Source organism: Gopherus flavomarginatus, chromosome 6 (genome assembly GCF_025201925.1).
Source record: "Gopherus flavomarginatus isolate rGopFla2 chromosome 6, rGopFla2.mat.asm, whole genome shotgun sequence".
Classification (NCBI taxonomy): domain Eukaryota; kingdom Metazoa; phylum Chordata; order Testudines; family Testudinidae; genus Gopherus; species Gopherus flavomarginatus.
Genome location: NC_066622.1, coordinates 116,305,799 through 116,332,246, shown reverse-complemented (window position 1 = coordinate 116,332,246; position 26,448 = coordinate 116,305,799). Strand labels below are relative to the sequence as shown.

The 26,448-nt window shown below is 41.4% G+C and overlaps 1 protein-coding gene across 4 annotated transcripts in view; it reads left to right on the top strand.

Annotated features, from left to right (window-relative positions):
- The window catches only part of PTPRE (protein tyrosine phosphatase receptor type E), a 181,654-nt gene that overhangs the window by 37,759 nt on the left and 117,447 nt on the right, over positions 1-26,448 (top strand). For 2 of the 4 annotated variants that reach the window (XM_050959416.1, XM_050959413.1), the window contains exon 1: positions 20,429-20,484. The exons of 1 other annotated variant lie outside the window; for it this stretch is intronic. The gene's annotated coding sequence lies outside the window, so the exon portion shown is untranslated. Of the gene's footprint in view, positions 1-10,265; positions 10,302-20,428; positions 20,485-26,448 lie in introns of those variants that run through there. One more of the 4 variants, XM_050959415.1, reaches the window with a different exon arrangement.

Below are 26,448 nucleotides of genomic sequence, written 5' to 3'. Positions count from 1 at the left end.
TTTTGAAGTGTTAAGAGAGTGACCCATCACAGACAGTTGACAAGAAGGTGTGAGTAACAGTAGAGAGAAATTAGTATTGGGGAAATTAAGTTTAGGTTTTGTAATGACCCAGCCACTCCCAGTCTTTATTCAGGCCTAATCTGATGGTATCCAGCTTGCAAATTAATTCCAGTTCTGCAGCTTCACGTTGGAGTCTGTTTTTGAAGGTTTTTTTTGTTGAAGAATTGCCACTTTGAGATTTGTTATTGAGTCACCAGAGGGGTTGAAGTGTTCTCCTACTGTTTTTTTAATATTATGATTCCTGATGTCATATTTGTGTCCATTTATTCTTTTGCGTAGAGACTGTCCAGTTTGGCCAATGTACACAGCAGAGGGGCATTGCTGGCACATGATGGCATATGTCACATTGGTTGATGTGCAGGTGAACGAGTCCCAGATGATGTGACTGATGTGATTAGGTCCTATGATGGTGTCCTTTGAATAGATATGTGGACAGAGTTGGCACCGGGGTTTGTAGCAGGGTTTGGTTCCTGGATTAGTGTTTCTGTTGTATGGTGTGTGGTTGCTGGTAAGTATTTGCTTCAGGTTGGGGGCGCTGTCTGTAGGCAAGGACTGGCCTGTCTCCCAAGGTCTGTGAGAGTGAGGAATCGTCCTTCAGGATAGGTTGTAGATCTTTGAAGATGTGCTGGAGAGATTTTAGTTGGGGGCTGAAGGTGACAGCTAGTGGTGTTCTGTTACTTTCTTTGTTGGGCCTGTCTTATAGTAGATGACTTCTCAGTACCCTTCTGGCTCTGTCAGTCTGTTTCTTCACTTCACGAGGTTGGTATTGCCATCTTAAGAATGTTTGATAGAGATTCTGTAGGCGTTTGTCTGAGGGATTGGAGCAAATGCGGTTGTATCTTAGAGCTTGGCTGTAGACAGTGGATCGTGTGATGTTGACTGGATGAAAGCAGGAGGCATGTAGGTAAGTATAGCAATCAGTAGGTTTCTGGTATAGGGTGATGATTATGTGACCATCGCTTTTTAGCACTGTAGTGTCTAGGACAGGGGTAGGCAACCTATGGCACGGGTGCCGAAGGCAGCACGCAAGCTGATTTTCAGTGGCACTCTCACTGCCTGGGTCCTGGCCACGGGTCCAGGGGCCCCTGCATTTTAGTTTAATTTTAAATGAGGCTTCTTAAACATTTTAAAAACCTTATTTACTTTACATACAACAATAGTTTAGTTATATATTATAGACTTATAGAAAGAGACCTTCTAAAAACATTAAAATGCATTACTGGCACCTGAAACAGTAAATTAGAGTGAATAAATGAAGACTTGGCACATCACTTCTGAAAGGTTGCCGACCCCTGTACTATATTAAAGATAAGCCAAAAACTTATGAATACAAAGGGCCAGATTCTCATTAACAATTAGGACCCCATGACGGGGGACGGTCCTAGAACCCAGGCTCAAGTTTGAGCCCAAATGTCTACACCTCAGTTAAACAGCCTCGTAGCCTGAACCGTGTAGATCTGAATCAGCTGAAACAGGCCACCTGCAGCATAGACATACCCTAATGGGCTTACACATCGTCAAAAAGGTACCTCTTTAAATGGTTATAAATTGCATTTTGTTGAATTAAGTTGAGAAAGCCATAAGGAAAGAAATCTAACAGTGGAATTACATTATAGTTATTATTCCAGTTAAGATTGCAAAACAGTTTCTAGTACAATGCTCTGTTTTATAGCTTTCTGACTTACAATAAGAAAAAATCTTTTGAGGTTAAAATTTTCCAGGCTTGATTTCAACTCCAGAGCATATTTTAACCACAGATTTTAAACATGGTGATTGCAAAAATGGCTAATATTGGAAATTTGGCATGGGTTAAGTAATCCTCATTGTGATCTAATATCTTTCTTTGTTTCGAAAAAAGTAGCATTTGATTGTTCTGAGATATTAGACTTTGAAATTGCATACTGAACACATGTAATAGAAATTCCTTAAATCTTCAGGAGTACACTTAAAAATAGAGGTACTGTGCATGCGTACATAGGTGTTTAAATGAATCTTTACTGGTTGGAAACCCACACTATGTAAAATTTATGCCATTCATAAGCCATAAACTCTGCTGCTGCTCTATAGCATGGATCCTATAAATCCCACAAGTCAAATCTTTGGTTTTTTGAAACCAGTTACAAAATTCAGTGCCATACTTGTGTTGTACATTTAAAATCACGAAAAGGATACAGAAATGTGTTAAGCTCCAACAGCAATATTAACTTGGCTACATTGCACACTTCTATTAATTTCTGTTCCTGGCTTTCTTCTTAAGGGATAGATCATTTCTGCACTTGGGAAGTGCAGGGAGAGACTGCTTCCTGTTTGCACCCACAAGTATGCAAATTGTCAGAAGGGGTGGAAGCAAGACTATGACCCCATTGCCCACTGAAGACTAGCTTGCAAAGCTGGCTGGGTTGAAAGGGATGGGAGCAAGATGTAGTAATTCACAGGAGTGATGCAGCTTGCTTACTGCCCTGTGAACACAAGTTAAGAAGAGTTTATGCCTTCTGACACAATCCTCCCTAGAACTCCTTGTTGCCTGGTGTGGTTCTGCACCAAGGTCACCACCCCAATGTGGGCCAAAGTCTAAATGTCTCAATTTTGCCATAGATATGTAACTTGATATCTTACTCTTTTATATCATGAAATAATGTACTGTGGAGCATGCAAGATATGCAATTCAGTTACAGTAATGTTGTGGGAATGTTGACATTAACACTTTCTGGTTTTTATTTTTATTTCACTTGTTTTTGGTTATTTTAACGATGCAGGCTTAACATTACAGGAGTATCAGATTTATTTGTATTTACTTTATATAAAGCTGAAGCTTTGCAACATATGAAATCACTTGTATGGGAATTAAATGTAGATGTTTCTCATTTCAGCACTTTTTGTGCACATTGTTAGCAGAAACCAGTTACGGGCCTCATTCTCAATTTGGCCTGAGTCAGCTATTGGCAAATCCCACAGAGCTGTAAGCACGAGGGTTGGCACTTAACTGCAGTAAGACTTCTTGTATAAGTAAATGTACTTGAATGAGTATGGGTTTACAGCATGGAACTCAGCATTTGGCCTCATAGTTGATTAGTCTGTTATGGGTTGGTTGCTTTAGATATTTTGAAAAGGAAAACAGGAGAAAAAAGCCAATTTATTGAGGCGTTTGTCTAGAAGTGAGATTGAACAATGTAGAGAGAAGACGACTACATTGTGAAGTAAATATCTCAGAGAAAATTAACAGGAAGTGAGGTCAGAGGGGAATTGTTTTCAGAGGTCATTGTGGATGACGCAAGAATTGGAGGACTACAATTTAAGTAAGGAAACTGTATTTGAAAGCAATAGTTGACAGAGAAATCAGCATGCTGTAGGGAGGAGTTGTGAATACATATAATGCTGAAAATTCAGCTATACAAGACAAAGCCTCCTCAGCAGGCAGTAGCTATGAATATTACCTCGCAGCAATCTTATCAGACCTTGTATATTTTATGAAAAATATTTTCTGCACTTAACGATTTGTGAAATAATATATACATTGGGCTTCCACAGTATGCAAAGCCACAAAGACTCTTTCCTCTCTCACTCCTGAATTAGATTTCATGAGCACAAGTGACGTGAAAATCTTATTTGATGCCGCAGTGAGTCCTACCCATTTATAATTTTTTTTCCTTACATTTTCATAAGGATGCTCACTATGGATATTGTAGAATTGGTTCTAATTATGTAAGTACACATCTGACCAGAAAGCCCTATTCCTAGATTACAGGATTTTTTTTTTATTAACTTAGATTCACTTTTGAAACTAATTGATCAACTACAAATTTAGTGTAGCAACCAGAGCAACATAAATACATTTTTGGTTGTCTGTCATAATTACATATTTATCTAAGAAATCCAAAGCCTCCCATTTTGAAGTGTTCCTTTATTTGGGTAGGTGGCGTATACCATTTTGGAGAGGGAGAGATCATTGACCTAAATATGTGTTTACCTGAGAGCAAAGCTGTTCCATGAAGGAGGTTTTTAAAAATAATAAATAAATAAGTAAGTTAAATAATAGAAAGCTTTAGTACTAAGCCATCTGTGTGTTCAGAGAATATTTAAGGTCATACAAACCAACAAAAGTCCTTAACTCACACAGCTTTCCTTCCTGTTCAGCTTCCTTCCTTTACTCTTCATAGTTCATTATGAAATTCAGTATTAACTGTGAATTTTTTGAATTTTGTCACAACCGTACTATTATTTCTGACGTGCCTTGAATCAGTCAGGATCAGTGTTATCAGTATTAATGTAAAGAGCTAGTTTAAAGTACTATTCTAATATGCTGTTGGACTGGGTGTTGCACAGAATTCACTTTTGTTGTTCAAGCTTTAATCAGTAATACAAAGAGGATCTTTCTATGATGTTACAATTCAGATATAATTTTTCTGTTAAGGCTGAGAGGTGCTCGGTGCATAACTTGATTTGGCAGATGGTGGCTGGGAAACATTTTTAGTAGGAGAATATATGAAATATTTTTCTAAACGCAAGAGAAATTCAGACAAAATTATGAGAGGTTTTTAAAAAATAATACATAAGCCTTAGTTTTTTGTCTTTCTGGTTATATAAAATTCATAAATACTGTCCCTGAAAGACTAAAGATGCTTTCGAAATAGTTGAACCTACTAATACACTTCTTGGCTTGCATTACGCTGGCCAAATTCTGAAGTCAGTGAGGTTGCATAGATGTGAGGACAAAATTTGTGTGGCACGCTATTTGTCATGGCTGGGAAGACAAACATTCTGCCAGGTTTGTTGCCCTCAAACTGTGTAGAAGAGATGTAGATGCACAGCAGTATGTTCGATTTTGCAAGCATTGGTGAATTGCAACCTCACCGCTGCAGGGCTACCCAGAGGATTCAGGGGGCCCCCATTACTGAAGACCAGGCACTTCGGCAGCGGCTCCCAGGGTGGAAGGACCCCCCACCACTGAATTGCAGCTGAAGACCTGGAGTGGAAGAAGCTCCGGGGGCCCGGGCCCCATGAGAGTTTTCCTGGGGCCCCTGGAGCGAGTGAAGGACCCCGCTCCAGGGGCCCCGAAAAACTCTCGTGTGGGCATGGAGCAAATTGCCCCACTAGCCCTCCCCCATTGGCTCTATACCACTGTGTTTTTGTTGTGTGTGTGTGTGTGTGTGTGTGTGTTTTTGGTTTGGTTTCCAACTTGTTTTTAATCTTTCTGTAATGTTTTGAAAGGCACTATACATTCCAAACACTAACAAATGTGCCTGCAACTTTAACTGCAATTTAAATGGGAATGTTTATATATTTTGCCTTTATTTTTCTACTTAAACTCACTATCTTCCCTGGTCTTGTCTGCCAGCAACTTACTTTGCCTCTCCCATAAGCCTCATATTTAATTCTCTCCCTTTAGCTTGACAGTGAACTGCCTCTCCCTGCTAGGGCCTCTGCAGTTGCTGCCTTGTGATGTCTCCATCCTTTCTAGGCAGGGCTGGCTCCAGGCACCAGCCAAGCAAGCTTGTGCTTGGGGCGCGAGAGTCTAAGGGGCGGCATTCCATCCAATCCTAGGGTGGCATGGCTGCCCCCTTTTTTTTTTTTTTTTTTTATTCACTGCGCTGGCTCCCCTGGAGGAGGGGAGCGCTCTGCTGGGAGCCGGCTGCACGCTCCGTCATCCCCAGCCGGTGCCAGGTCTGCAGCAAGCCTGGCAGCCCGCGTCCTACCCTCCCCCTCGACCGGAGCAGCACGGAGCCGTCGCAGCAGGCGGCACAGTGGTAGGGGCCGAGTGGTGAGCGCCCTGGCTGTTCCCCCCTTCTCTCTGTCCCTCCCACTCCCCCCTGCTAGCTGGGGCGCGAAATCCATTGCCCGGGGCACTTCTGCAGCGCAGGGAGTCTCGCTAGCCGAAAGTTGGCACTCTGGCTCTTCTTGGGCAGCAAAAAAGCCAGAGCCGGCCCTCTGGGCTGGTTCTACACATTTTTGTATAGCACTAGTTGTGGAGGCAGCAGCGTCTGTGCAGAGAGAAGTACTGTGCATAGTAGTAGGATTGGGGTCTTTTCAGGGGCCAGAACTGTGCAGGAGTACCTTCTGCTGGTCAGTATTGGCTGTGGAGTCTCCTAACCTGTGGCACCTGTTCTCCCAGAAGCATTTCAAAACATACACATGAGGTTAGAATGATGAAGTTTTATTAATGAATAACAAATTAAAATACTATTCCATTTCTCTCTTTTTATGGGGACAAACTCAGTTCTTTTCCATCATAAAGCATCATCTGTTAGACATTAAAATAAAAAACACAAAGTCCAGTCATCTCAGCCCCTAAATCTAGTGAATAATAAGTCCAGTTGTCTCGGCTGCTATTCCAGATCCATTTTTCATAAGACTAACCAGCCTGCCCCTTTCCTCCAACAGAACTCCACAAAATTCCCTAACCCTCGCTCCAGGGCTTCCCCTGGAAGAGCCTAGCCTCTTGCTCCTCATGGGTCTATCTCTAGCTTGTACTGAGTTCTCTTCCCCCCATGAGGTGGCCTGCTCCCTATGGTCCTGTCATAAACAGATAGCTAAGGGTTAATGTCTCTTACACCTGGAAAGAAGTAATCTGAAACACCTGACCAGAGGACCAATCAGGAAACAAGACTTTTTCAAATCTGGGTGGAGGGTTTTTTGTGTGCGAGTCCTTTGTTCTTGGGTCTTCTGCCTGTACTCTCTCGGCTATGAGGAGTGAATTTTTCTATTTCCTGCTTTCTAATCTTCTGTTTCCAAGTTGTAAGTACAAAGATGGTTTTGTATTTACATGTCTATAGTTGCTAAAGTGCTTTAAATTGTATTCTTTTAAAATAAGGCTGTTTATTCAATATTCTTTTAAGCAAATGACCCTGTATTTGTCACCTTAATACAGAAAGACCATTTTTAATGTATTTTTCTTTCTTTTTATATAAAGCTTTCTTTTAAGACCTGTTGGAGTTTTTCTTTAGTGGGGAACTCCAGGGAATTGAGTCTGCAGCTCACCAGAGAATTGGTGGGAGGAAGAAGTCAGGGGGAAATCTGTGTGTGTTAGATTTACTAGCCTGACTTTGCATTCCCTCTGGGTGAAGAGGGAAGTGCTTGTGTTTCCAGGACTGAAAATAGAGAGGGTGGACTCCCTTTGTTTAGATTCACGGAGTTTGCTTCTCTGTATCTCTCCAGGAACACCTGGAGGGGGGAAGGGAAAAGGTTTATTTCTCTTTGTTGTGAGACTCAAGGGATTTGGGTCTTGGGGTCCCCAGGGAAGGTTTTTGTGAGGACCAGAGTGCCCCAAAACACTCTAATTTTTTGGGTGGTGGCAGCTTTACCAGGTCCAAGCTGGTAACTAATCTTGGAGGTTTTCATGCTAACCCCCGTATTTTGGATGCTAAGGTCTAAATCTGGGACTAGGTTTATGACAGGTCCCTTCCTACAAGAATGTCCTTGCTTGTCTGCCATTCCCTTACTGGGCTTCTAGTTCTCATCATCCTTTTATCCCCGCACCTGGGATTAATCATCACAATTAAGCTCCTTTGCTTGTAATGTACTCACGCCAAATGCCCTTGCTCTCCGGCCTAACTTGAAGAGTGTGCTGATCAGACACAGGTGAACTGATCCTATCTTATTATCTCATGGCCAGTCATCCTGTGCCAGGTTTAAACTTCAGTCAGAAATTGTTGTTGTTTGAAAAGCTTTCAGATATCCTCCTCACCTTATATTGTTTTTTCTGCCACTGAATAATTTGCTGAAACTCCTTTTGGGTCAGAACAAGACTTTACATGAATAGTTTAATTTGTTTGTGTTAGGGATAGGCAACAGGTACCCAGCCATTATGAAATGGAGGGATAGAAATGGTTAGTTTTGAATTGCTGAAAGAGGAGTTTTACTATATTACAGCTATTATAACTAGGTTTTGAGTACTGCTAGATGGAATTAATACATATTTTTGGGCTTTGATACAAATAAATCATTTGATACAGAATGTTCCAGGGTGTCTCTAAATACCTCATTCATGAAGTGTTGAAAGGTCACAGGAGCTTTGGTCAGACCAAATGGCATTACTAAGTTCCTACAGCACGTCTTCCATTTGTCTTTGCCCTAATGCACACTAGAGTGTAAGCCCTGTGGAAGTCCTATTAGGAGAAAATTCTGGCGGACTGGACACAATCTAGCAACTCCATGACTGGGGCAGGGGATACCAGTTTCAGACCGTCACCTGGTTTAGAGCCTGATAGTCTATATAGAGACATAGCATTCCATCCTTTTTCTTAACAAAAAGTACTGGAGCCCTAGCTGGGGAGGTGGAACGCTGGATTAAGCCCATGGCCAAGTTTTTATGGATGTACATGAGAAGGGCTGCCAGTTCTGGCTCAGACATTGCCTAGATTTGTCTGTGAGGGATCTTTGCTCTGGGTTGCAGATCTATAGGGCAGTCATTGTTCTGGTGCACCGGTAGCATGTCTGCATTTTTATCTTCAAAAATGTGTGCATATTCCCAAAACTTATTAGGGAGACTCAGGCTATTGGATTGGTTGCAGGAGTTTGGGACCTTTCAGCAGTGTTCAGAGGGGAAGCAGATCCTTTTCTGTCATCAAGAGATGCAAGGTCGTTTTGCTCCAGGCAGATGATATGGAGAATTAGGGGAAGGTGTGGAGAATGGATCACACTGAATTGTAGCAATTACCAGTGACCCTGGAATATGGCTTCTGGGGTACTGATTCCTGTTGCACTGGCTCCAAGAACAGGAGTGACCCATCTATTATCTCTACAACAACGGATGTAGCTTTAAACAGAGGAGGATTTGTAGTGCTTGAGCAATGTCTGCATCTATGAAATTATTAGCAGTCCCAGAACTGATCACAGCCCACTGTGAGCCCGGGCTAAATAGGGGAGAGTGCCGTTGGCTTGGGCCCCATCTATGGTACATAACTGTATCTGTACTTGGAAGCAAGGGGAGGATCTGCATGTCCTGGATCAGGTTTTCTTCAAGCTCTGGGGGTTAGTTCCAAAGCATAGTGGCCTGGTGGTGCCCAGAGTGCCCCACCCATATAGCCAGGGCTCACTTGTTTCTTGATTCCTTGCTGTTGAGGTCCATGAGGGGCAAAAAGTGAGGGCATGTTCTGGCGCGCTGCAATAAAAGCATACGTTATTGCACAGTTGTTGTTCCTCTTCTTCCAGGATTAAACATTGGTGGCCCAGGTAAACCTGCATTGGTTCATGGCTGGGTCCTGGGTTTTTCGGCATGGAGGTAGGCAAAGTGGCAGCATGTTGGTACTTCTCCTTTTGCTCACTTAGCTAGTTGTTGATATGGAAAGAGAGAGAGATCAATAAAAGCATCCATGCTGTTTAAGGTCTTGATGCATGCTAGTTCATCCTTTACCTCACTAAGTCTACACCGAAATTGGTTCAGTTGGGTGCCTCGTTCTACTCAACGTCATCTGCGAGTTGCAGGAACTGGGCTGCACATGATGCAGCTGGACCTCGCCCTTGCTGGAGCCTTCATAGCATGGCTTCTGCTGAGCGAGCATGACGAGGGTTATCAAAAATTGTGGAAAACACTCACAGGAAGTCTGTCTATCATTCACAGTATTTTCTGTGGCACCTATTCTACACCGTGCTCCTTGGATGTGGCTCTGCATGGCAGATCTGGGTTCTAACCCCATGGATCCGTATGATTCCAAGATAGACATGTCACTACTTTTCTGAATAAGATTCAGCCGCGTGCAGAAATGATAAGATATGTCCCACGCTTGAAGAGATTTAACTGTCATGTAGCTTCTGCACCTATTGCTTCTGTGTATAATAATTACTTGCACTTGGAAAATGGACTGGACATATGTATAATGTCTGGACCTGCTATAAGCAGCACACTTTTACAGCAACCTCTGAAAGGATATTGACAAGAGTACAGCCCAACTGAATATTTTTGGCTTTATTATTTCCTGATAATATGGCAACAACAATTACTAAGTCAAAGCAGAAGTATTTAGTCAGAAGAGAATGAAACCAGGAAATTAGGAAATGAGAAGCTTCCGGTATCAGAGGCAGCCGCTAGGAAAAACTGGAAGGATAGTTCATCAGAAAACAGACGCTTTACAATGCCGGAAGCCGACGGAATGAAACTGAAGAGCGATTAGGTAACTTGATGAGATGTGCAGAAGAGAACATTTAGACTGGATCTACAGAACATGTTCAGGAAGGTAGGAGACTTGAAATGTGGGCCAGATTAAAGACCAGGAGGAGATCAAGGCAGGATAAAGAAATCGGAGCAGGTAAGTCAGCATTTATAGGAGGAACAGGTACTTCATTAATCAGAAATATAAGCAGTCATAGCTCCATGCCTTTTTGATGTACTATCATGTGTTGAGGGTGGGGCAGGACTGTGTCAGAAGACTGTTATAAATGTATATTTTACTTTTTGATCTGAGCATCTTCGGATGAGCTCAGTCTCATTTCTTACATGGAAGGGCACAATGTTATCAGAACAGTAGCCAGCACGATTGCATTAACAGAATTATTACCTATTTCTCCCCTTCCCTTTCACTGACCCCAAAAATTTCTAAGTTAGGGTGTGTCTACACTTAAAATGCTGTAGCAGCACAGCTACACTGTTGCAGCTATGCCACTGTTGTGCTTCAGTGTAGACGCTACCCATGCTGATGGGATGGTTTCTTCCATCGCCATGGGTAATCCACCTCCCCAAGGGGTGGTAGTTAGGTTGACAGAACAATTCTTCTGTCCACCTAGTGCTGTATACACTGGGGGCTAGGTCAGTACCGCTCTGTCTTTCAGGACGGTGTATTTTTCATATCCCTGAGAGATGTAGCTATACCAATGTAAATTCCAAGTGTAGACCAGGCCTTAGCTCAGTTGGCAGTTCAGAAGAATAGACAACATCCAGGACCCTACTCTTTCCAACTAAAAATGAAGAGAGTGACTAATTACTTAACATTCCGTTTCACCCTACGAGACCCTGAATGTTAGTTCCTCCAGGCAATGAAATCCTTATTGGAAAGCGATCCCAGTGAACTGATGCATAGTTTGGATCTAAGCAGCAGAAGACTTACTGGAGGACAAGTAGGGATTTTTGTAGATTTGTTTATGGGTAAATTGATGACTCAAGGGTTTTCTTTAGGCTAGACAATAGGAGCTGATCACTCTTGGCTATGGGTGGTGTTTTCTTCGGGGAGCTCACAATGCAACTAGGCTGCTTCAGTATTTTGGATATCAATCAAGGATTCATTACTAGAATTGGTCTGATAACTGCTGAGCTGGGTGTGGGCAGGCGTACGTTTATTAACATCTGGAGCAGAGATTCCCATGATGCAATGCTTCCCTGCTTTTTCTGGTCAGTGCGGTTCTCTGTTCTCCATTCTATATGCAAATTGAGATGTCTCCCTGTCCCATCTTTCATGCAGATGAGGTGAGGGGAGTTGTCTGTGCTGTCCATTCTGTATGCAAATGGAGATGTTTTAATCTTGTCATCCTTGTCAGGAGGGGTCTAAGTGTGTCTCCCATCCGCCTTTCATTGCTCTCTGCAAGTCTTTTCTCTGATGGGTTTTGGTTTAAGCAGAGGCTGGTGGGGGGTATCTTTCATGAGTCAGACAGGCTGGATACTGCACCCTGGTTCCTTAAGAACACAGAGCTTACTGGTATCAAGTTGGCATTTTTCTAAACTGTAATTCTTTCTTGTTAGTTATTTTCATATCTGTATCATACTTCCTTTAGATTGTCCATTTCACAGCCCACTGCACACAGATTTTACTGATATAGTAAAAAACTAAATTTACGTAAGCATTGTAAGTTCAGGAGTTATGTTTTGATCAGCATTAAAATATGAGAAAATGTGTAAATCAACAAAATGTTGTGGATATTGATCTCTATGTGCACTATGAGCATATATTGTACTGTGTGGAAAAGGAGCAGCAGCGATCTGTTTAATAGATTTGTTTTCCTCTGTTTAATCCATACGCCTTTCAGTCACTAGTTTGAAGAAAGCCCAAGCTGATAGACTGTCTGACTGCTCTTCTGTAGTGTATGTGATATCAGTATGGTGATCTCAATCCAGCCCAAACCAGACAAGTGATCACATCACATAGAAACATAGCTGGCACCTATGGGATCTACGAGTCTCACGAGGAAGGCAAAGCCATTGAATGGACATGAAGACTGAACTGCTTCTTTCCCATTGACAATTACAGCATTAGCTGGAGCAAGGGAAGTTTGCTACTGTGTTGCCACTTTTGTTTTGAGGCTAAATAGAAGAGGTCCTCCTTTTCTCAAAGGTTATCAATCAAGAACTTTTCATAAGTTCTAGATTTACGTATAGCTCGGACAGCATCCCTTCAAACTTAATAGAAAGACTTCCATTGACTTCAACAGAAAGGTGGATCAGGGCTTTAAAGAAATAAACTATGCTCTGGAAAAGCTGTTTATGCAGTTTAGGTGAAATTTGCCTCTGTGCCAAGAGCAAAAACAAAAACCTGTGTACTATTTAAGCCCCACTTTAACTGTACTTTGAGGGCTTTAGTGGTACTCTGAAGTATTGCATAGCCCTTTTGTGGGCCCCCTTCATATAAGTGAATTTCATCCTAGTCTATCAGAGAACGATGCTCACAGCTGACATCTCCATGAGAGAATTTTTTTTAAAATAGCCTTTTTAATAACTTGCTTTTTCCCCTATCAAAAACGAAGGCTGTTTGAACAAAATTCACAAATTCAAGGACATAGTTCCAGTATTCTATGCCATCTAGGGAAATATAGGCGGTGCCTGCTCTCATGCACTCCTTAAGTGGCTGGGGGAGTCTTTCCCCCATATTAGCTCAAATATCCAGGAATAACAGTGTATTTATATCAGCATTTCCTCTTTTACTCGCAATTTCCTTGTTTTACTCATTTAAACTGGTAGTTTTACACAAAATTACTAACAGTCTGGAGTGTTTAAATTATATATCCCTGTGAATAAATCTGCATGAATAAATATAATCAATATGGTGGCATGAGTTAGATGAGACAGTTTTGTAACATTTCTTTACTTAACTCTACTGTTTCTCTATTAATGTTATCGTTTGCAGTAGGTTTTAGCTGAGATCAGCATAATTGGTGATTGACAGTATTAAAAACTACAGTTGTCATGGCCACTTTATAGATTAGTAGAGAAAAATTGTTGGTCTAGATGAGAAGATAAATCTAGGCTTCCTGACAAACATCTTAGAGGAAATGTCTTTTCCAGCTTCCACTGGCTATCCATACAGATTATTTAAGGGCTGTTTTCAGGCAGATCTTTTTTTCTATTAAAAACGATCAATAAATGTGTTTAAATTTTTTAAGGCAATTCTCTGGAGCTATACATACATAAGAACAAACAAACACAAATCCAGTGTTTTGCATTTTGAAGCTATAAATGATTCAAGTTGGCATGACTTGCTAAAAAACTAATAAAAGTGTAGCCTTCCAAAGATTTTCAAGTAAATTGTTTTTCCTTATGGTATTTTCTGTATGAATAGGTTTTATTATTGCTTTCTTTTTCACTTAAGTGTTTATGAAAAATAGTAAATAGCTGACAAACTGTTTTTGTGGAACAATCCTAATTTGGAAATTACTGTCCCAACTAGGGAAAAGACATTGTGACCTATAGCCACCATTAATAATCCTGACTGCAGTGCAGAGATTTTAAATAGAACCGCATAGAAAACAAACCCTCTTCCTCAAAAAGTGCCCCATTCTTTAAGAGTTTTGAGTTTCTGGAAGAGATGATTACTAAAATGAGTAGGAATAGCTCCCAAATAGTATCGCTTAGAGTACCACAGAACTGACAAATTTGTGTATTGCAAGAGTTTCAGAAAGGACTACCTTCCAAAGACTGTAAAATAACTTGTTTCCTATCTGACTGTTTTCTATCAGTTTGGTGGGGCAAACCAGATATTTTAGCCTAGCTGTAGTCTACCAAATTCGAGGTGAATTTAAGGACCTTCTCAGTTTTCCCTTTCTCTGGTTTGAAATTGCTTCAGACTTCCAAAGGCAAAAGAATATTATAAAACAGAGCTTTTGAGCTTGTTTATAGATTCATAAACTTCAAGCCCAAAGGGACTGTTATGATCCTTTGGTCTGACATGCATAAAGCAGGCCAACGAATCTGACCAATAATTTCTGCATCACACCTATAGCTTATCCTCAAGCTATAATATATCTTTGTTTTTAAAAAATATAGTCTTTACTTAGACTGCAAGTGATGGAGAATTTACCACACATTCTCAGGTAAGTTGTTCTAGTGATTAATTGTCTTCACTGTTAAAAAATTTGTACCTTATTTGTAGTATAAATTTGTCTAGCTTCAACTTCCAGCCACAAGATAGCATATGAGGGGCAAAGTCTCTGCTGCATCTAAATTCCACTGAGTAAAATAGAACAGGGGACTGTTAGCCTGTTAATACTCCAGTTCTCTGCCCAGCTGCAACCTTGAGAGCAGCTGCCTCTGATCCATTAAATGTCAAGTAGGGATTCCAGGAGCAATTTTACTTCAGCCACTCTCTTTCCTCACCCCCAACATGAAGGAACAGCAGAATAATTTCAGTTTTGACTTTGATGAGGCCCCACACCCGCGCGTCAGTCTGCCCACATGCAACAAACTGCAGGATCAGAGTCTTAAGTAACCAAGCTAAACTCACATGGCAGGTTTAGACCCTGACCCTGCAATTTGGTAGTACTGGAGGAAATGCTGTGGCCTTCACTGTCAGTTTGGCTCCACCTGGACTAAGTGCTCTGCCTGCACAAAACAAGTTGCAGGATTGGGCCCATATTTTCTAATGATAATTTATAGACTGGCCGAAGTAAGGACTTTGGGAAGTGATGCAGGAGTCTTCTGATGATGTGATCTGCATAAACCAGTACTGTGCTTAATATTGACTCATAATGTACATATCAGCCTCAGTATAATCAATATATTATGACTGAGACATATCTGTTGGGTTAATATCATATCGTTTAGCATACATTAATATAGTGCAGATTTGATTTTGGGATCAGTGCAGATAAATAATACGTTGAGAATGTGATGTTGTTCGTATGAAAAGCTAATGAATTGTTGGTCCCCTGGAAATAGTTGCCTAATTGGATCCATGCAGGTTGACTCCCACTGAAGTCAGTGGGGATCGGTGTGGGGGAAAAAGATCCACTCTCAGGGATCAATGCGCTGACTAAAAAAATTTGAATTTCTGCTATGAAAACTTCTTATTTATTAAAGTTGCTGCCTCTTGGATCAAAAGTATAGTTACAAAAAGCAAATGCATCAGCTGACTCAGTGAATTATTCCACAGCATCTCAGTGAAAAAAGTCTAGGAAAATGGGGCAAATCAAAATCTATGACAAAAGATACAACATGCCAGTGTATGCATATTGATAATATTTACTTCTGTTTTATTTTTTTAGTGACAGGGATGCCCCAGAGCTTCTTTCTGTCCCTAATAAAGCTTTGTGTTTTAGAAAGGTAAATGAGAGAATCAGATGCTTACTGCATGCCCAATAGGTGACTAAATTCAGAAACAGATGTTACTCTTCAGTCCTTGTGTAATTAATGCTGTTTTATCGTAATAAAAACACCAGTCACATAACAGGTGCCCTTCAGACAATTCCATGTAACAAGTTCAACATCTGGTATATCAATTTCAGTTTGTTGTGTAATTGTTCCTTATATATTTAATTCACTGGGTGGTATTTCTGTCCAATTCAAAGTGCCTTTGTTACAGATTTTTTTTGTTTGGAGATGCATGATTCAGTAAATAGCTAATTAAATTAAATAGATGTCTTTATGGTCTGAGTTAGTACATCTGCCTTTCAATATGAATATGAGGGCTGGTCTACACTAAGAGGGGGGAAATCAATCTAAGATACGCAACTTCATCTATGTGAATAGCGTAGCTGAAGTCGAAGTATCTTAGATAGAGTTACCTACCGTCCTCACGGCGTGGGATCAACGTCTGTGGCTCCCCCTGTCAACTCTGCTACTGCCGTTCGCATTGGTGGAGTTCCGGAGTCGACAGGAGCTCGTTCAGGGATTGATATATCGCGTCTAGATGAGACGCGATATATCGATCCCCGAGAAATCGATTGCTACCCGCCGATACGGTGGGTAGTGAAGACGTAGCCTGAGATTCAAGAAAATATTTCAGTATGTCAAGTATAATCGGTAAATGCTGGCAAACACTGATTTCACCATATAAACACCAACTGAGGAAAATATATTTCCATCAATAACAATCAAAATTTACAGAGGCAAAGTAAGGAAAATGCTGCTTGACAGCTTGACTCAAAATCTGGTGATTTTGACTTATGAATTAGGCTTGTGATAAATGGAGTAGGGGATGAATAGTAAAAACAGGTATGATTTGCAGCTTTAAGGCTATTTATTTTGTATATTTTGATGTGATGTTTTGTGTTTTAACCATTTATAAAGCTTTAATTTTTGAATCTCAATATCTACTGTCATTAAATAATTGTCTGACTCCCATAATTTCCTGCAATTGTGAAAAAATAAATTGATAAAAATTGAAAAAATGCTTCAAAATAAACGTTATCTGTCAAAATTATATATTTTTAAAAAATCAAATTCTGCCAAGCCTAAGTATAAGTACTTTGGATTTTCTTCTAGTGGCTAGAGTTATATAGTATTTACATGCTATTTCTCAACTGTAAAGCAAACATACATCCACATTTTGCATAAATGGGGACCACAATGTGAATTTGCCAAGAAACAGCTACAGATACTTGACATAAAATGGAGTGGACGTCATCTGTTATAGGTCCAAGTGTAAGGTGTTTTGAGACCTATGCCATATGTGGTCCACACATCCCTATTACGTATGAGGTCAGTCTATGGATGTATAATAGAATGCTGTTAGCCACATTTGGTCCACAGGCTGCGGCTTGTCTACCCCGGGACAGTGCTGATAGGTGGATGCTAATACCTGTACACTGTTAAGTGAATGTTCTAGTACAGAAAAAGAACACTGAACAGTATATATATAGTATTAACATTTGTTTGAGGACCATAACGCGGCGATATCTTTTTATATTTTGATAGGATTTGATTTTCTGTCTCTGATTACTCCTAATGCTAATATACCTGGATACAGAAGAATTAATAAGAAGCAGCATATAGCTATGTATTTTGACTGTTTTTTGCATTTAAATACCTCTGCATCAAAAATAATTTTAAAATAAAGCACTAAAGGAATTTTATTGTTAATATTAATATCTCTTTTGGTGGCTGGCCAAATCCTACAAATCACTACTCCTGTGAGTAGTTCCATTGAAGTTAATGGACTGTTAGCATGAGTCAAGTTCAGCATTTCACTGGTCCAAAAATAATCTGTCAATTAACTAGTCAAATATTGGTCAGACAATGTCAAAATGGTCAGATATTTTAAAGCTTTAATTGATTAAAACAAAAACAAGTAATACTTATACTCTCAAATAGGGTTAGTCTTAGATACTTATGCTTAATTACAAAAACAAATTTCTTAACTGAATTATTTTAGCTGATAAAAATGCAGAACACAATGAAATGATATACTAAAAGAGTTATTATTACCACCTTTTTAATCAGTGTTAGACTGGTGTTGAAATGTGAACATTATTCAAGATTGAACAGTCACAAATGAAAAGAAAAATGAAATTAAAGAGAAATTAAAAACACATCACAATTACAGTAACTCCTCAGTTAATGTTGTAGTTATGTTCCTGAGAAATGCAACTTTGAGTGAAACGATGTTAAATCCAAATTTCCCATAAGATTTAATGTAAATGCTGGGGGTTAGGTTCCAAGGAAATTTTTTGGGGCAGACAAAAGGCATTATATGCTGTACAGTACTGTACTGTGGTTGGGAGGTGCCCCTGGCTTACCCGACACAGGCACAGTTTGCTGCAGGCAAGGATGCTAGGAAGCACCTTTGCAGCAGCAGCGTCAGCTTCTCCAGAGAAGAATGGGCACTGACTTTGTCGGGATGCTCCAGGCCCGCCTCTTTCTGTCCCCGCTCCACTCCAGGCCCACCTGTTCCCACCCCCACTCCACGTCCTCGCTTAGGACTTTGGGGAAGGGAGGGGGAGGAGCGAAGACGTGGCTCTAGGAGGGAGTTTGGGTGCGGGAGGGGGCTCAGGGCTGGGCAGCGCATTGGGGTGCAGGAAGGAATGAGGGGTGTGGGCTCTAGGAAGGAGTTTGGGTGTGGGAGGGCACTCAGGGCTGGGGCAGGGGTGGGGGGTGTGAGAGCTGTGGGTGTGGGCTCTAGGGTGGGGCCAGAGATGAAGGGTTAAGGGTATGGAAGCGGGCTTTGGGCTGGGGGGGGACTCAGGGTTGCGATGGGGGTTGGGACACAGGATGGGGTTGGGGTGTGGGCTCCAGATGGTGCTTACATCAGGCGGCTCCCGGGAAGTGGCTGGCATGTCTAGTTCCGAGGTGGAGTGGTGGCCACGGGGGCTCCGTGTGCCGCCCCTGGCTGCAGGTGCTGCCCCCTGAAGCTCCCATTGGCTATGGTGCCCTGAGCTGGAGGGACATGTCTGCTGCTTCCTGGGAGCTGTGCGGAGCTGGGCAAGGAGCCTGCCAGTCCTGCTGTGCCACCAACTTTTAATGGCCCAGTCAGTGGTGCTGACCGGAGCTGCCGGGGTCCCTTTTGAACTGAGTGTTCTGGTCAAAAACTGGACACCTGGTAAACCTTCTTAGAGGGCAGTCTTTAGTTTGGATAGATCTGCAAAGACATTTGACTCAGGCCATTTTAAGATTTGTGCCTAACCCAGATCATATTCAAAATCTTTATCGTCATCTCACAAGATTAATTCTTTGGGTGTAGCCATCTGAATAATAGTGGGCTGCGGGGGAGGGGTGGAAGGGGAGTGGAAGTTTAAGAACTCATTTAAAAAAAAAAGACAGTAAAAATAACTGCTTCTGTTGGCTAGAAATAAATCAATTCTCATTCTTCAGGAACATCAGATTTTGTTCAATATAGTTCAGCTGCAGGAAAAATGAACCATTATTATGTGCATTTCTCTATTCGTAGATAGGACATAGAATCCGTGACAAAAGAGCTCTTTCGTGATCTCCTTGCTCCATTATGAACAGAAACATGTCTTTGTTTAGCTGTTTTATAGCCGTTGTCTGGCTATACCGAAAGAAGGACAGGAGACGCTTGATATGGATTTGCTTAGGCTGCAACTTTGTTATTAGATGTCTGGGACTACATGTCAGATAAAAGTGTACAGTGCAGGCAACTCCATATTTATTCCATAATTACCTGGGGGGCTTCCACCAGCTTCCCCTCTTTTTCCATCCAGGTCCCTCCAGCACATCTATTGCTGGGACCTTACCATCCACCCCCCTTATAGGAAGGTTAAGGTGGGCTATAAGAAAGGGGGGGTTGGTTCCCTGTCATACCAATCATAGGAGCCCTGAACCAGCCCACCCCTGTTCTGTTCCTTTAACCAGCACCTCCGTTTTAAGTCTTTACCAGGCCATTTATCTGGTCACTGGATGCCTTCCCTGTGCACTGGACATCTGCCCCCACTCTTACCAAATAAGTTGCAACATATAGCCTACCACACCTTTTGTGCTTACCATAAACTTCTTCCCTGACACCCGCTGTGGGGAAGATGAAAACCCCCCACTCCACCAAAGCCAGTATGGTGGTGAGGCAAAATTACCTTCCCCGCCCCCCTAAGAAGGAGTGACTAGCGCAATGCCCACAGCAGGTTCAAACCCGACCTGATGATCACACCTCAGGGGGATGGAGACTGGGTGCTGCCTTACCTGCTGTGTGGAGAAAGAGGTGTCCAATGCCAGAGCTTGCACTTTTAAAGCTTTCCGCCCTTACATTCACAGGGGATGAGTCAGTGCTGCAAGGCTGACCAACACCAACTTCTTGCAGCAGTTTCTGACCTTGTTCCCCCTTCCCATCTTAAAGCACTGCTGCCTTCCTCTGGCAAGCCTGGACAACACATCCACCCCACTTTAGGCATGGTGTGGTCAGTGTTGCAAACTGGCTAGTGTAAGGAGGAGAGGTATATTTCATAGAATACAGTTCTGAAGACAGCTGTATTTGTACTACCCTCTACTGCTGCGTTAGCTTTACTAGAAAGCTGAGGAAAGAAATTGTAGTTAAATGGGAATACAGCCACTGTAAAACTAAATTAATTTGAAACTATTGTGTTTATCAAGCCTGGTAAACAAAAGTTTTCAGGAGACAGCATTTTTAAAAAGGCACGTTGGAGAATATTTACTGTTATCTAACATTAGTTCCTCTTTTCTTTTGTCTTTATGTAATAGAAGCTGACTTTTCTTCAATACAAATTTCTTTGTCTCTCCCTTTCCCCCTTCTCCCTCCATGTTGTAGCTGTGAAGGGGGCTTAGGGAAGAGGAGATGAGGGAGCCATTCTCCGTTTCCTGAAGTCTGCAGAAGCAGAGAATCTCCAGTAAGTTTTGGGATGCCCCCTCAATTCCCACAAGCTTATATGCACACTGAACACTCTCCACCAGCTCTTAGCCTTACATGGCCAGTCCTTGGGGACCATTCCTGACTGTCTCTGAAATTCGATAGACTAGTTAGCTATCTGAAGACTTTACTTTGACTATCTGAGTCTGACAAGCCTAGCTGGTTCACTGTGGGGGTTGCTTATGACTCTCCTAAGGCTCCTCAGGGTTAGGGTCTTTACCTAAAATTAGATTAAAGAGTATAGGATAATGTGTACTTAAAGCCTCATTAAAATAACCCAGTATATGACTAGATATGAAACCAGAATGTAAAAATTGTATCTCTAGCACGTGTCAGTCAATAGCTAATCAAGACCTAATACATTTAGAGTTATACACATTTTTTGTTCCATCATCACCATAATGAATTTCCAGATATATTAATCGCAACTCAGAATAAAATGGGTCAAACTCTGTTCTTGGATAAGTGTGTCTAGACATAACTCTTATGAGTTAAGTAGGATGGAGCCAGTTGTGCACATTTTGACTCAATATATTTTCACGACATTGAGTATGACAGGACTGCAGCATTACAACATAGTCTGTTGTGAAGGCATAAAACAGTGATAAACCATTAGATGTATCACCAGTTCTCAACCAGGGGTACAAGTACCCTTGGGGATATACAGATGTCTTCCAAGGGGTACATCAACTCATCTAGATATTTGCCTAGTTTTACAATAGGCTACATAAAATGCAATGGTGAAATTAGCACAAACTAAAATTTAATTCGACTTGTTTATACTGCTCTCTCTACTATATACTGAAATGTAAGTACAATATTTATATTCCATTTGATTTATTTTATAATTATATGGTAAAAATGAGAAAGTAAGCAATCTTTCAATAATAGTGTACTGTGACATTTTTTTATTTTTATGTCTGATTTGTAAGCAAGTAGTTTTTAAGTTAGGTGAAACTTGGAGGTATGCAAGACAGATCAGACTCCTGAAGTGGGGTACAGTAGTCTGGAAAGATTGAGAGCCACTGAGTTATATTGCTGACTGAGCTATAGACTTCCTTGTGACTTTGGACAAGTCACAATCTCGTTGTTACCGAATCTACTCACTTATAAAATGGGGAAAACCATGTTTTTCTGGTTCACAGTTTTGTTAAATCTAGAATTCACTGTTTCTATAGAGTTCTACATCACTCAGAATGCGCAGGCCAAGCATGTTTATAGTCTTTAGGAAATTATCTGCTTCAGCAAATTAGTTCTAAGATGCTTTCTGTAGTTTACCAATAAATCAATGGAATCAGAAGTTCCTGAAGCTTGATTGGTTAGAGAAATTAGGGCAGAAAAGTTCAGGATTTGAGAGATGTCACAGCTTTGAAGACTTCAGTACACTGATGCAATATGAATATTAGTTTTGTTTAGGCCCTAATTTGAAGATAGATCCTCATCTGCAGAGCCCTGCACCTGCATGGAGACGCATTTAAAATCAGTGGGTTCCACCTGGCACCAAGGGTCTACCTGTATGAAAATGATTGCAGATTGGTGTCCAGAATGGGAGAGTGGCATGCGATTACTTTGTAAAGCACTATAAGGGATTTAAAGGGCCCAGTGCTCCTGCCCTGCTACCCTGGGGCGGCAGGGCTCTGGTGGCGATTTAAAGGGCCCAGAGCTCCGCAGCGGCTGGAGCCCTGGGCCCTTTAATTTGCCTCTGAGCCCCAGGACTCCCAGCCGCCTCTGCAGCTAGAAGCTCTGGGGTGATTTAAAGGCCCTGGAGCTCACAGCCGGAGCCCCAGGGCCTTTAAATCTTGCCTGCCTCTTCTAATTGAAGCCACATCCCCGCTCAGGACTCCAGCATACCGGTAAGTCCTTTAAGTTACTTTCACCCCTAAAGGGAGGTGACGTAATATCTTTTATTGAACCAGCTTCTGCTGGGGAGAGAAACAAGCTTTCCAGAATAGTTATTTTGGTATAATCCCCCGTGTGGACACTCCTATTCAGGAATAAAAGTACCTTTTTCTGATTAGCTTAAGTCACATTGGCACCACACTGTTCTCGTGCAGTTTTCAAAGGTCACTTGATAAACTAGGAAGATGATTAAGTAGGTGATTGACTAGCTTCTCTCTCTTCCTGGGCCCGTGGCCTTAGACATACGGTCAGTGTGGTACATATGTGGCAGTAGGATTGCCACCATTCAATAAGGCAAACACTGAAGTAAACTTCACCTATAGCTGTCCTTCAACTCCTCCAACAAATCCACACACTCTTTAAAAAGATTATTTTTCCTGTCCTGGTCAAAAATGTATTGCACTGCTGATATTTATTTTTAAATCAAAAGTGGCATTTTACTTTCATAGACATCAAAATAATAATAAAGTCAGCATAAAAATGGGAAATGTGCAAAAATACTAACGAGTTTTTGTTTCTCCATGTAACACTGTTCAGTACTGACTCTGTGCCATACTTACTGCTGTGAAGAAAGGATCCTGATGACACTGGTCCATTTGCTCAATGTGGATACTAACACTCTGCTGTCTGATGTATTAGGGCAGTCAGGGCTATGCTTCTCTTATTGACACTCTGCTTGCTGGGCTTGACATCAGGTAGAGTGAGATGAACCCTGATCAATTGTGTGAAATTCCACAAGAGGAGCATGTGGGATCACAAATTGCATGTTGCTTCCCTAAGGGGTAAACTAACCAGTTATTGGTGACATTTATACTCAGCTAGCCGATATGACAGTGTCCTGCAATTTCTTTGGAAGACCTTATTGTATTAAGTTTATGTATTATTGTGGGCCAGGATTGTATATAGCTTCTTGAGGGATAAAATGTGACAGATATTGCAACCCATTGCAGTGTCTTTGGGGTCCATTGTTTTAAATGAATGGTTTTGTGTATGATTGTGTTCTGCTTGAAGGGGGAAGGCTACCAAAGCTCCTTCAGGAACTAAAAAACTGTGTGTGGTCATTAAGGCAACTCATCCAGGCTGTAACTCCTCCACCCCACGCCCACAGAGAGCGTCCTGGGGAATCTCACATATACTAGTTCAAACTGGATTATCCGGAGACCAGTAGACTAAGGAAGGACTTCTGGACAAATAGTCTGAGTTTAAACTGACTTGAGGCCTTTTTTCTGAACCAACAAATGGTCAGGACTTTTTGTCGAGGGGGTGGAGGGTGGTGGTGAGAGGGAGGATCCTTATGGAAGGGTTGGAAGGACTGACACCTACCAGAGCCTGAGGTTGTAGTTGAGATAACCTCTGGTAAGCTTTTTAGCATGTGTGTAGGTTCTTTTCTTGTTTTTAATACATTTTCTCTGTAATGTTTTCATCATTAAAATATATGTGCTTGGTTGGAAGGAGCTGTGAGGTAACTTGCAAATGCAGACAATTCCTGTGTTCATAGCCTCTAGAGAGGAATCCAAGTGCAGATGCTGGTCCATTTAGGCAGTCTGGCTTGCTGGGAATATCACAGGGTAAATCAGGGAGCTGTGCAACCTGAAAACTCCTGTTCTGGCAGGAGAGAGACATGGATCAATACCCAAAAGACATGACACCTGGGAGCCAGGGACCTTAAGTGAGTGTCCTTAGTGGACCATGGAGGGGGAATACAAGTGCAGTTACTAACAACTTCCTCAGTTTCAGAGGAACACTTTTATACTGAGCTAGCTATAGTCTTTCTTCGTCCATGGTTATGCAATCCCACTGATGCTCATTTTCCATTACTAACAATGGGGATAGGAGTTGTAACTGGTTGCTATTACAGACTACTGTGACTTGCTCTTGGTTCAGTAAGTGTTGAAGGTGATAATTTATACCTTTTTCTTTCATCTTACAGTTTTAATTCATTATCTGTATATAATGTCCTCTGCTCTAGGTTCCTGTCACGCAACCTTTACAAATTCCCCAAGGAATCAGGCTGTAAATTAGAATTTCCAAATATATAGGTTGTGTGATAAAAATGAAATTCTGAAGCTCCTTGATGTCAGTAGTGCTGTGCTAAGGCAATTTAAATATCTGTTCTGCCAAAAAGCGTATGATGAAGCTCTTTTTCCCCTCACTGCCTTCAAACAGATTTTCATCTCTTTGTACAATCCAAAAGCTGAAGCCCTTAAAATGTGTGCCAAAGGCACTAGTAGAAGCTTGAAGAGGAAATAATGTTCTCTTGTTGAAACTTTTACATGAAAAAAGTCTATTTGTTAACCTTTCCAAGAATAGTTATTTATAAGTGTCTGATTAGCTCATGAGACTGGTAATAGAAACTCTGGCAGGTGAAGAATTGTATTAAGTTGTATGACTGTTTTATTATTTCTAAGAAATTCAAAATGAAAAATACAATATAAATGTTTTCTTTTCTGAACACCATCTTCAGTGACATTGTTGGCCTGCTGGGAGGATTTGAGGACTGGCACTGGCCCTAAGGTAAATTGAATTTGAGACCCCGGCATAAGCTACCCACAACTGCTCAAAGTGTAACCACTGTCAATAATAATAATAATAACAATCAGAAACAACTTTTTTAGCAGAGTACTCAAAGCTAGTTCTGTCTGTACCAGGGAAACTTTTTCAAAAAAATCCCACTGTTGCTACTGCTGGTCCTGCTCCACTGATGCAGTGTAGATGGGAGCCAGCTGCCAATACCATTTTAAGCATTGTATCATTTAACTCTCTTCAGAGTAGCTTTAGTTGACATTTAATCTGACGGTGACAACTGGTGGTCCATCTACGCTAGGGCTCCCAACTTTACTAACTGCGATGGAGCTGAACCAATGTTAGCAAAGGTGGAAAAGTTTTGAAGCTTGTCCCTAGTGTAGACAAAGTTGGTGTGGACAGTCCCCATGCCAGAGTTGTTCAAAATGGTGGGTCAGAAATTTTTTGTTCATGATGAGTGTGCTAGAATTTAGAATTTAGGTGTACTTCTATCACTTAGCTAGTTATAGAGATGTAAAACAAAGAATCTAAAACACAAATCCGCCAGTATATGCGCCTTCTCTCACTAGGATAGTCTTACTGGGATAGTCTGATAGTTCTAAGGCTAAGCAAAGCAGCAGGGGCAGCCATTAGCTGGGAAGCTTATGGTCATATCCTCACATTCCAAACCAGTCACATTAAAATAAGGTGCTATTGGGCTGTTAGGAAAACAATCCTGTCCTGATAATGCCAATCACCATCAGATAAAGAAACAGATCTTAAGTGATAGCATCCTGTCTGACAAGAAATCACTTATCAATGGTTGTGGTTGTGAAACCCTCATTTCTGTGTTGTTTTATCTTTATGGCCCTCACTTTTCTATTGTTAATCTGTGTGGTTCTCTAATTGTTTCTGTCTGCTGTATAATTAATTTTGCTAGGTGTAAATTAATTAGGGTAGTAGGATATAATTTGTTAGAGAATTATGTTACAATATGTTAGGATTGGTTAGTTAAATTTCAGTAAAATGGTTGGTTAAGGTATAGCTGAGAATATAACTATATAAACTGGATTCAAACAGGAAGTGGGAAGAAGGAAATTGGAATCATGCTTGCTAAGGGGGGGAATGGGAATAGAGAATGAGGCACAGGGACACAGGCAAGGCTCTGTGACATCAGAGCTGGGAAGGGACGCGGGGTAAATGCTCCACGGAGTCTGAGCTGGGAAGAATTCTGAGGGGTAAACGCTCTGCGGCGTCAGAGCTGGGAAGGAGGACACTGGGGAACAGACACTGTCGGCGTACAGATATAAGCCCGACTGGTGTGAAGGGCTTCAGAACATGCTTGCTTGGAAACTAACCCCAATAAACATCACATTGTTTGCACTTCAGACTTCTGGTCTTTTGCTGTTTGCTGTCTGTGTGACAAGAATCAGGGAAGTGGGAGGTTTCAGAGTGGTAGCTGTGTTAGTCTATATCAGCAAAAACAATGAGGAGTCCTTGTGGCAGTTTAGAGACTAACAAATTATAAGTTTGTTAGTCTCTA